A 12,659-nucleotide genomic window follows, 5' to 3' on the forward strand; every position below is an offset into this window, starting at 1 on the left:
AGATCGAGGAAGCCTGTGTGTGTGGGGGGGTGACTGGTGAGGGGGGAGTCTTTATGGTGTGTCTGGTGGGGGAGAAATACTGGTTGAGGTGGTGACTGGTGAGAGAGAGGCAGTCTGGTGTGCGTGGGGGGAGGGGGGGTGACTGGTGAGAGGGGGAATGACTAGTGACAAACAGGCCGATACAGAAAAACACGCGGGAGAGCCGGCGAGTGCCCGCTCTCCCGGCGCGCGCACAGGCCACTCTCCTGGGTGTGCGGTTCAGGAGGGTGGCCTATGCAAATTAGGGTCCACGGTAAAAGGAGGCTCTAGGGACACTAGCGCATCCCTAGCACCTCCTTTTTGACAGGAGCAGCGGCTGTTAGTGGGTTTGACAGCCGACGCTCAATTTTTCCGGCGTCGGTTCTCAAACCAAATGATACCTTTGGGTAGGCGCTAATTTCTGAAAGCAAAATGTGCGGCTTGGCTGCACATTTTGTTTTCTGAATCGCATGGGAATACCTAATAGGGCCATCAACATGCATTTGCATGTTGAGGGCACTATTAGGTTCGGTGGGTTGGACGCGCGTTTTCGGCCCCTTACTGAATAAGGGGAAAGGGAAAATGCGCGTCCAACCTGTACTGTATCGGCCCATAGATGAGGTTAGTGGATGGGGGGGAGGATCCATTCAAATTCCAGTCCCTCCGTTTCAGGGGCCTGAGAATGGCCGTCCCCCTAGGAAGCTTTCTAACAGCTCTATACTGAGAGGCTGGAGGCACTCGTGTATAATTTTTGGAGTGCTAGGAGGTAGTGAGGAACTTACCTTTCTTGTGCTTTTCAGGCCTCATCAGAGAGAACAGGCTAACCCAGCCTGGGATTCCTGACCAGGGATGGGAGGGTGGTCCTGCCAGTCCACTCCCTAGCTGGTTTAGATTCCCCTCCAGGTTGTTTTCGGTATTTTAAGATTTTTTTGTGGTAGAAGCCTCACAGGATACCTGGACCTTTTTTGGATTCAGGGCACAGGAAACCCTGTGTCTGGGTTGCCCAGGGATAGGGAAGACCTGCCTCAGAGGTGGAGGTGATCCATTGTGGGGAGTAACTCTGGTGTTATTTTCTGTCAAGGGAAGAAGACTATTAAGTTAGACATCCAGGAGGAAGATGTTTGGCTGCCCCTTCCTACTTGCAGTGGAGCAGGGTAAGAAAACCTGCATCCAGGGATTCCTCCCCTAAGGGATCAGAGGAGAGTCAGAGACTGAGATAAATACAAAGAAAGGAAAACACTGCTAACCATGAGTACAATAATTGTAAAGAGATTGGAGGACACCAATCTGGAGTCTTCAGCCCCTGGGGAGAGAGAAAGTTTGCTCTCTGTGCAAGGACAAGATATTTGGCCATCTGTGGAAGGGGGTTTCCTGCCCAGCTTAAAGGTTGCCCTGCCCATCGGGACCTCCACCTTACCTAACCCAGATCCTTTGCCCATTGAAACAGTCCTGCACAGATAGAGAGAAAACCTGTAATTAACAGAAAAGAGACGGTGATGCTGGAAACATATTTAATGTGCCATCTGCAACTATCTTATTCAGTAAATTTAAGTCTGGACATTAATCCAGTGCATCCAGCATCTTTATTTAGGCACACAGCACACAGGAAGAGAAGTGACCCCTCTCCCAGGCAATACCAAAAAGATGTCAGCCACCCCTGCACTGGGACCTGAAAGGAACCCTTTCCCCCCCAAGCCAAAGGATCCACACCCTGGGGAAGGGGCAACAAAGAAGAGCTAATCAGGATTTCTACCCCCAATTTACAAATACGTTTAATGCCCACCTGTGCAGGACATGCACACTGGCAGGGCCGGCGCGACCCACTGTGCAAGCTGTGCACTTGCACAGGGCGACGGCCTGGATGGGGTGGTGACCTCAGGGCTGCGACCGAGGTGAGTCAGCTGCTGGTGCCGCCGCCCCGCAAAGAAAAGAAGGCGCCGCAGGCCGCAGCTGCAGAGAGGAGGAACTTGCAGGGCCCCATGGCGGTTCCCAACCCGCCACGCAGCAAAGATGAGGCAGCGGCAGAAGACCGCATGGCGCTACGGCTCCGCATCGTCTTCACTGCGCGGTGAAGAAGAAACCTAGGGCCGGGTGAAGCAGAGAAGGAGCCGTAGTGTCACGCAGTGAACAAGAGGAGCCCTTGGGCTGCGTGGTGAAGAAGAGCAGGAGCCCTAGGGCTACACAGCAAAGAAAAAGAGGAGCCCTAGGGCCGCGCGGTGGTTCCCAACTTGCCGCGCGGCAAAGAAGAGCAGGAGCCGTACGGTGGTTCCCAACTTGCCGCGCGGCGAAGAAGAGCAGGAGCCATAGGGCTGCGCGGCAAAGAGCGGCAGAGCTGCAAGGTCAGGATGAGCTGCAGGACCACGTGCTAGGCAGCCAGAAGGAAAAAAAACACAAGCTACCAGGCAGCTCCCAACCTGCCCCGCCAAAGAAGTGGAAGGCCAGGGCTGCTGGGAGAGGCCTTGGTTCTACAGTGAATGTATGTGCAGAAGGAAACCCTTGTGTGTCTGAGCATGTGTGTGTGTGTGAGTGAGCATAAGTGGAGATTGTGGGGGTATCTATGTGTATGTGTGTGTGTGAGCATAAATGGAGTGTGTGGGTGACTGAGCATGTATGTGTGTTTCTATGGGTGTCTGAGCATAAGTGGAGTGTATGTGTGTGTCTGAGCATGTATGTGTGTGTGAGCATGTATGTTTGTGTGTGTGTGTGTGTGTGTGTGTGTGTGAGCACAAGTGGAGTGTGTGTGGGTATCTATGTGTATGTGTGTGTGTGAGCATAAATGGAGTGTGTGGGTGACTGAGCATGAATGTGTGTTTCTATGGGTGTCTGAGCATAAGTGGAGTGTATGTGTGTGTCTGAGCATGTATGTGTGTGTGAGCATGTATGTTTGTGTGTGTGTGTGTGTGAGCACAAGTGGAGTGTGTGTGGGTATCTATGTGTATGTGTGTGTGTGAGCATAAATGGAGTGTGTGGGTGACTGAGCATGAATGTGTGTTTCTATGGGTTCTGAGCGTAAGTGGAGTGTATGTGTGTGTCTAAGCATGTGAGTGTATGTGTGTGTCTAAGCATGTGTGTGTATGTGGGTGTCTGAGAATAAGTGGAGTGTATGTGGATGGCTGAGCATGTATGTGTGTGTGGGTGTTTGCGCATAAATGGAGTGTATGTAAGTGTATGAGCATGTATGTGTGGGTGGGTGTGTGGGTATCTGAGAATGTGCATGTGAAAGGAGGCATGTGTGTGAAAGAGGGAGCATGTGTGTATGTGTGAGAAAGAGAGCACTGAGACAGATGCAAGCTCTAGGGATGATGGAATAAGAGGTCTGAATTGTAGTAAGTTCTTTTTGAGTAGTACATTTTTCAGTTTATATCAGGAAAGGTTGAGGTATTGAAGCATAGGGTGTTCTCTTTGTGTATATCTGAGCATGTATGCATTTATGAGCATGTGTGTGTCTGAGCATGTGTATGTGAGAGAGGGATCTTGTGTGTGTGTATGTGTATGTAAGAAGGAATGTGTGTGTGTGAACATGTATATGTAGGAGGGAGCATCTGTGAGCATGTGTGAGAATGTGTGTGAGAGAGAGGAATCATGTGCATGTGAGCATGTGTATGCAAGAAGGAACATGTGTGTGTATGAGGGAGAGAGCATATGTATGTATGTGTATGTATAGATATTTATCTATGAGAGAGAGGAGAAAGTTTATGCATCTCTCTCACTAATCCACGACAATCTAAATGACTAGAAATCAAAAGTTTTCAGGTATGGAGAGTGTGAATTATTTTATCCTTATTAGTTTTAATTTTGGATGCTGTTTGATGTGTCTGCTGTTTTGAAATATTTTATAGGTGTTTGAGAAATTTAAAATAAATTGAGTTTTTAATTATTGGATCATCCATTCACCAGCTGCTTTGAAATATTCTTTTTATTAGTATGTTTATACTATTATGATGAATGTATCTATTATATTCCTTGATTTTAATGTTCAATGGCTGAGGATTGGGGATTTCTGTTTTCCAATGTTGCATTGCAGAGAGACTGACTTGTTGCAGTTTTCCTATTCAGTTTTTGCCTGCATGTTTCTATTTATATTTTATGGTTTCTTTTTCCTGTATATGGTAAGGGTCTGCTTATGTGATGTGGAGGAGTATTCTGCTAGTGTGTAGGAATCCTCTAGCAGCTTGGTTTCTTCTATTTTCCTAAAAGGAGGTGTATTGGTGTTTTAGGGCCTGGTGTAGGGTTATCGGCAGTTAGTGCTGTTTTGGTGTGGGAAGTTTATTATATTGTAATTATAATTTACTCAAGGCTTTCTGAGGGTCAAACCCACACCTAACATGCATTACAGTAGCCCTAATGCCATATGGTTCCAAGTGGGGGTTTTTGCAGGATTTTCTGGTTGGCAGCAAAGAAGTGCATGCAAATACTTATATTTTTTTTTACCTCAGAAGACTGTCCTTTGAATATTCTTTTCCTGCAAAATCTATTATAAATGCATAATTGTTAACCATGTATGTGGAGACAGCAGGAGGTGGGTGTGCAAGGGTATAAGATTTGCTTAGGGCACCTAATACTCTTGCACCAGCAATGGGCTGAGGGGGGGGGGGGGGGCAGCGCAATAATTGTTCGCACAGGGCAGCAAAAAAAGCTAGCACCGGCCCTGCACACCGGGGTGGGGTCACACGCTAACATGAAAAGATATTAATATAAAAAAAATAGTAAAATAAAAATACAGAACATAAAAATAAAGATACTTATCAGCACAAACCTCAGACCTCATCCCCCTGAAATCAACTAATCCTCTCCGAATCCGTCAAAGAGCTATGGTTTTGCCTTCTTTCTAAAGCACAGGTAATTTGGCTCTTCTTGCAGATCTAGGGGGCTGATTTCTAAAGGGTAGGGGGGGCAATGAAACCAAAAAGTGATCGTCTCGTGCTTTCTGAACAGGCACTCGACAATGATGGAGCTTACAAAAGACCCCGTTGAAACGATCTCAGAGTTCCAGCAGGCCCTATATCTAAATAACCACTCGGATTCCGGGGGCATCCTCCTGGCAGACATGTTTTTATTTATTTATTTAATACACTTATATTCCTCAGAATCCCGCAAGGTGTCTCTGCGCAGATTCCAAATATGCAGCCATAATAAAACAGGCGATACAAAAAAAAAAAAAAAGAAATAAAATCAATATAAATAAAATGTCACAGAATCTTACATTTCGGTCTTACTGATATTGGGAGCCAATGCAAATTGAATAATATTTGAGTAATACCGTCATATTTTCTGGTGTTATTAAGTAATCTGGCAGCGGTATTTTGTAACAGTTGGAGTCACCTCATGATAAAAAAAAGAATTGCAATAATTTGATTTGGTAGGAACCAGAGCATGGATAATGAAGGCTAAAATCTGCTTGGTCCAAATAAGGAAGCAGTTTGCAGATTAACCATAACTGGCCAGAACCAATCAGGCAACCACTGAGATCCGGGAACCCATCCGCATCTGGTCATACCGTTTTACAGGCAAATGCAAAACGAGTGTCTCAGGCTGCAGCTGAATTCCGGCAATCTGCAGCAGTAATGCACGTGGGGCATTTTTTTCTGGAAAATCAGAAGAAAAAGGATTTTCCCAGATTAAGGTTTAGCTTGTGGGCGGGGGTCAGCCAGTCTACAATCGCAAGCAACTAATCAAGCAACTATGCAAGCAACAATTTGCATTTCTACTGACAAATATCGATCCCGTCCTACGTATGTCAGCAACTGGATGTCGTCAGCAAACATAAAACAATCAATGCCAAACGGTTCATTTTTTTTTTTCTGGCCAAAGGCACCAAATATTTATTGAATAGAAAATGAGACAAAACAGAGCTTTGTGACAGCCCACAGGTGAACAGTAATCGCCCAAAGAAATGACCTTCCCAAAAAATACATTGGATTCTCTGGCCAGAAAATTGGCCTCCAAACTTTAAAGCTTATTAACAGTAGCGGATGATCAAGTGTAACAAACACAGCAGATAAATCCATGTGGGCCAATGGCGCACCCCTCCCCCTCTCTGCCCGCCTACCATTAAAAAGGGCTAATAAAACAGCGTCTGCACTGCGATCGGCTCCGAATCCAGACTGAGAAGAATGATTTGTATTCAATTGTCCAAAACTTGATGATACACTACTTTCTCATTTAGTTTTGATTTAAAAAAAAAGGTAAATTAGATTCTGGATGCTAACCAGCAGGATTCCCAGGATCGGCCATTCCCCCCCCCCCCCCCCCCTTCTTAAAGATAAGTCAACTAATGCTTTTTTGTTTGTTCGCAGGGCAGGAAGGTAAGCCCTGCTTGAGATAGAATTTAAAATATTTATTAACCAGGAAGGCCCTCCTGGTGTAAAAGCTTAACCACCTTTACTAGGCCAGGATCCAGTTTATTGGTAATTGCTTTCATGGTGCCTAAAGTTTTATCTACTTCTACTGAAGTACAGTGCCTAAATGTTGAAAAACTGTCTGTCTTGATATGAAGGGTGGCTTGGGCAGATGAATTTTTCTCAATAAAAACATCTGGGAATCGCCGCTGCCTTCACAAGGAATTATTCTGTCCTTAGCGCGGGCCTGCCTAGATATAAAACTGGATATGTTTCCTTCCCCAATCAGGTTCTGACGACCCCTGAACCTTATCACGTGATATCTTGGGGCCAGTAAAGACTCCTTCCTGTGGCTGCTCTCTGCAGATGAGATCTCACGTCTCCAATATGCAATTTTGGCTTCTCTGTTCTTTGAATGATGATATTTATAAAGGAGCCAAACAATGCTCCTTGTCGAGTAATTGATTATGTTTGCACCATCTCCTCCTCTAGCTCTTTAAAACCTTAATAAAAATAACCCATAGTGATACCAAGGGGCATCCTTCCTATGATTAATACAAACATTATATTACGTATGTTGGCCAAACTTTTTCCAGATAACTTTTCTAAGTGGACTGCATGCTTTCCTATTTCCCCTAGAAAAAAAAAATTCACTATGGATAACCCTCTGGAAATGTAAAATGAGGAAAGAATGGAGCAGCAGCGCAGTAGTTAGAGCAGCAAGTTGAGAACCAGGGAAGCCAGGATTCAAATCCCATTTTTTCCCCCCGAAGCACCTTGAGACTTTGAGCAAATCACTTCACCCTCCATTGCCTGGGGTACAAACTCAGACTAAAAGCTCTTTAGGGCAGAGACATCCCTACCAAGCTCTCTGCATCCCAATTTCCAAAGTAGTAAGGAATTTAGGTAATGCTTATTCATACTCATTTATCTATGAAGAGTCAAATTACTGCTGGGGGAAAATCCTCCTTTTTCAAGTTACATCTCTGAAGGCATTTAAAAACCTCTATTTGAATTAGGTGATTTCCATTTTGCTCTCCAGTTTTTAATTTCGAATGGGTTAGATTACTGCAATTCTTTCTGTATGGATTTACTGGCCAGCACACTTCGTACAATGCAGATTGCACAAAATGCTGCTGCCAGGGTGCTCACCGGTGCCAAGATGAGAGATCGCATAGCCCCTGTCCTCTCATCACTGCACTGGCTCCCTGTGCCGTGGCAGATCAATTATAAAATGCATCTTCATAAATTATTGCATGAACATATCAGGGCATGGGTCACTTCTCTCTTAAGACTTTATAAACCGTCACATTAACTGTGATCAGCTAATAAGAACTTTCTGGATACACCATCTGCAAGGCTGGCACCGCTGAACATAAACTAGAGACCGAGCTTTTTCGGTAGCAGGTCCCCCGCCTATGTAACTCCTTTACCAGAATTTGTGCATACGATCACCTATCGAAAAGCATTTCAAAAAAGCCCTAAAAAACATATTTGTTCTCTCAGGTTTTTAATGCAGTGTCTCCAGAGATCAGGACTTAAAGGGACGGTTGCCCCCAACTTTGGATATTAATCCCTTTGCAGCTTTTCTCATGGTTTTTGCCCTGTCTTATTGTTATTTCAGGATATTTTATGACTCATAGAATGAGCTCTCACACACCACACACAGGCGGCGTCCTCTTCTCTTCAGGCCATGGTGGGATGAGCTCCACCGCGGCCCCGCTGGTCTTCTTGTGCTGGGGCTGGCAGGGGGGTGGTGGTGGTGGTAGCTATGCATACCATGCCCATGGGAAACGTGCGCCTACACGCAGCTTAGAGGGAACACTGGATACAAGAGAGGTTTATAAAATCATGAGTCACAGGAAATGGCTGTTTAACCTTTCAAACTGTATTAAGCCTAGGGGCCAGTCCATGAAACTGTTAGCAGATTTAAAACAAATTGAAGATGCACAATTAGTCTTTGGAATTTGGAGGATGTGGTCAAAGCATCTGGCCAAGCAAGGCTTACAAGAGTTTTAGACCAGATCCTAGAGGAAGGGTCCATACACCATTATAAGCCAGGTCCTCTTTGGAAAGCCTCTGCTTATCCTTGGGAGTAAGCGATAAGGAATTGATCCACTTAATGACCCTGACTGGCCAGTGACCACTGCCAGTAACAGGATGCTGGGCTGGAGAGACTGAACACGATTCGTCTCACGCTGGGTACCCTGAATATCCAACATGAGCTTTCATTTCAAATTATTGGAAATGGAGTATAAAATTGCAGAATCTATAATCTGCCTGTAATAAGAAATTGAGAGATATATTTTACTACCCTGGGCCTTAGAATTCATCTTTAATAGCTGGAAGGATAGTTTCTTCCTAGAGATATGTAGATGAACCAAAGTATGCATGACATACAAATATGCTGTTTCAGATGAAAAATATAATAGGCTCGGACCATTTCAGGAACCCTGGAAACCTGTAGATGATTGCGTATCCCAGGTGCTGTAATTGCAAACCTTTCTGTTGAATCAATAAACTCTGTTGTATAATATGGTTGCAGCATCCTTCCAGATGAGTTAATGTTAGGTTCATTAAATGGAAATTCTACTTCAAATATTCTTCTGAATTCAAATAAAAATGTATAAGAATACTGTATTATGGCAGGTCCAGTGGCTCAGGGGCAGTGCTGGATTGAGGCGCAAACTACAGCTAAGGGTCTCAGATTATGAGGGGGGAGGGGGGCTTCAAAATAAAAAAACATTTACTCAATTTCAAGTTTTACCAACCTTTATGTAATGCTTGGCATAGTTTGGATAATCCAGCCTTGCTGGTGGAAGATCTGCATTCAGTTTCTCAATTTGGCTTCTGCTTCTTGGGCTGCCCAGGATGAAAGCTAGGGATGCTGCAGAGGCAGCTCTCACGGCCTTTTTATTTTTTTTGGGGGGGGGGGGGGGGGGGGGGAAGGTGTGTCTCCATTACACCTAGTGATCAGACTCGGGGGCACGGGTTCCTCTCACTGGCTTAAGGACTGTCATTGTGATGAACGGGTTAGGCCAGGAGGAACAAAGGGTTAAAACGGGGAAAAGAATCTCCTGGAGAATGGAAGCTTATGGCAGATGCAGAGGCTGAGTGCACAAAAGGAGCAGGAGGAAACTGCAGGGCCAAAAAAAAAGAGAACGATTTTGTCATATTTCACAGTGAAACCCAGTGGGTTGCAATCTTCAGCTAGGTAAATTATGGAAATTACACCCACTTCCCTTTGCATATTTTAGACTAAAAAGACCCATTTTAAAGGGCAGTCAACTAGAATCTTTCAGTGCACAAAAATAATGTGCAGGTCTTAATAAAGCTAAGAAGGCAATTAAACCTTGCAGGAAGAAATCACAAATATTTATGGGGATTGTCTCACAAGGCAAAATTAATTCTGTAAAAATTCATTAGCAAACTAAAGCATTTTCACTGGTGTGTCCATCCAAAAGCACAGAGAGAGTGAGCGAGCATCTAATTAATAATCCCAGCCTTAATGAACCCATCAACTCTCAGGCTCATATATCTGATAATTAGGGCTTCTTGCTCTAAAACAAATTGTTTTAATGAAACGGCAGCAGCAGCAGTTGCTTGTGTGTATCGTGTGACAACACGTCAGCACAAGACTCAAAGGCCGTGAACACGAAGGCAGCGCGATAACACGGACTTAGCAAACATATTGTTCAACTGCAAACTAGACATAATAAACAATATTCAACTTATTAAATATCAACCGTTTTGAAAACTAGATAGAGAGAGGTTCTGAAAGATGAAAGACTAAGCCCACAAAGCTGCAATCCTGAATTTATTCCCAGCACAGGGAGCGGCACACACACACACACACACGCTGCCCCACTAGAAAACAAGTACAGCAAAGGTAGCAGCAGTGCAAGCTTCTCTCACACTTACTGCCCCGTCACAGGACAGATACAACGTAAGCAACACCAATGCAAGCTCCCCTCTCACACCTACTGTAACCCCCCCCACACACGAGACAGGGACAACATAGGCAGCAGCAATGCAAGCTTCCCACCCCCCCCCCCACACACACACATACACACTCACTGCTCCACTAAAAAACAGGTACAGGAGAAGCAGTACCACCGTGCAAGCTTCCCTCACACACTCACTGCCCTCGCTACAGGACAGATATAGCACAGGCAACAAGAACGCAAGCTCCCCTCTCACACACACTGCCTCCCCTTCTCTCTGCAGAAAAAGTGCAACACAGGCAGCAGGAGCGCAAGCTTTCCTCACACACACACACACACACACGCACAGTCCCCTACAGGACTGGTACAGCACAGATAGCAGCAGTAGTGCAAGGCAGCTTTATGCATAGGTAAACCCCCTTCAGGGGAGGGAGACCACACTTTCCAGTCCTATATAGCACTGGGAAAACATGGGCTCTGCGGAATGGGGACAGGAATACACCTGCTGGGCCACCAAGAAGGTTTCACGGTCCAAAGAAAGTATATACGGTCCACTCCAGTGTTGCATTTGGCTGTCCGCGGGCTAACCCCACGAACCACCACCCTCCCCTCTCAGCCCGGACCCCGGTAAGGTCAAGAGGCTTTTGCGGCAGGATGCCCCTCTCATCCTCTCCAGGCCCCTCTCCTCTTTCCAGCAACGTGCCGCTGGCCTTCCGTGCAGCTGGACGCCGCCGACTTCCTGCCGCTGAGCTTCCCCTAGGTGCGTGCGTGGCCGACGCTGGCAGATTTAAAGGACCCATGACGGGAAAAGCCCCGCGGCGCAGGCTGATGACATCACGCAGCTAGACCTATAAAAGGCCTCCAGGCCTTCACTTCCTTGCCTCAGCAACAGGTCTCCCTTCTCCTGTCATAGTGTGTGTTGCTGCAGTGTTCTTTGTCTTTGTTCTCCAGTTCCTGTGCTCCTTGTCTTCGTTCTTCAGTCCCAATTCCTCAGCTTCGATTCTTCAGTACATCTCTGCCTCCCCTGCTGCCTTCCTGCCCTCCCTATCCGTCCTGCCTTTCCCTTCGGATGGATACCCGGTTCTGACCATGGCCTGACTCCTTGACCTTCTTCATCGCCCCCTGCAGAGGCCCTGCCGGCCCTGCCACCCAAAGGCTGAACCTGAGGGGATCGTGGGCTGGTAAAGGCGAAGCTCCAGTTGGGCCTCTACCTCATCCAGGACCGCCTGCCGACGGAGGGGACCTGCAGGGCTCCTTCCTGCAGGTTGCATCAACCCCGCCTCGTCCTAAGGGTCCATGAATGAACATCCAGAAGGCGAGTTTCCAATCAGAAGAAAATGTATTAGTAGCTCCAAAAAAAAAAAAGAGAGCAGGAATAAAAAGGGCAGAAAACTCACCAACAGTCCAAATCAAAAAATAGAATTCAGCTTAGCCAATTCATAAGACTCTCCAAAACGTTTCCTCACAGATCTTCTCACATTACCTGGGCACACTTCAAAAGAAGCTCCCTCCCAGGCTCCCACCAAGGCCCCTTTCTTCCTCCCCAGCCTTTTCTCCTTTAATCACACCTGCTGCTATGACCTTCCTAAAGCAGAATGCTGACCCCATTATCCTCCCAGATGGCCCTTAGCCCTTACTGGGTATGGAGCTTCCTTTGCTCACTGCAGCGGATCGGCATTCCTTTATGCACACTAGCCCTGAACTCCTCCCTACGACTCCAAACCCATCTCCTTTGGGGGAAGGATCCTCCTGTCACTCACGCTCTTAACTCATACCTCCCTGGATCTGTCACTGCGGGAAAGTTATCAATATTAAAGTAAAACACCGTATAGTAAAACCTGACGGGTGTCACACATATGTAGAGGAGGGCTTATGCCTTCCCCATAGGAGATAAATAAGAAAGTTGCAGCATTGGGAGCATCATAAAGAAGAAACGTCACTTAGCAAGGCCCATCCCCTAAAGTCTATGTTCCGTTGCATTCGGCAAGCCTCAGGCAGCTTGACTTTGCTTCTTTCCTTCCTCAGTTTCTGTTGTATACAGTTTTTCGATTCTTTTGCTATGATTTGTTATGTTGTTTTCTTTTATTGATTTCTTTTAATGTTTTACTTATGTACATTTATTCTTTGTGAACCGCTTAGACCTACTCGTATTGTATATAGCAGGTAGAAAAAAAGATGTTCAATAAATAAATAAATAAAGTGTGGGTCGGTTGGCCACCATTAGACACTGGGAAGGAGGAGTCGAAGCGAGTTCCGAGGAGGAAAGAGCTTAAGGTGGCCAAACAGGTGGATAAAGAGACGGCGAAAGCCAGAAAGATGCTTGACTGCATAGGGAGAGGAATGGTCAGCAGAAAAAGGG

General features: G+C 46.0%; 1 protein-coding gene across 1 annotated transcript in view; it reads right to left on the reverse strand.

Annotated features, from left to right (window-relative positions):
* CNTN4 (contactin 4) overlaps positions 1-12,659 on the reverse strand; it is a 770,042-nt gene that overhangs the window by 568,022 nt on the left and 189,361 nt on the right. The gene's annotated exons all lie outside the window — the stretch shown is intronic.

This window comes from Rhinatrema bivittatum, chromosome 4, assembly GCF_901001135.1.
Source record: "Rhinatrema bivittatum chromosome 4, aRhiBiv1.1, whole genome shotgun sequence".
Classification (NCBI taxonomy): Eukaryota; Metazoa; Chordata; class Amphibia; order Gymnophiona; family Rhinatrematidae; genus Rhinatrema; species Rhinatrema bivittatum.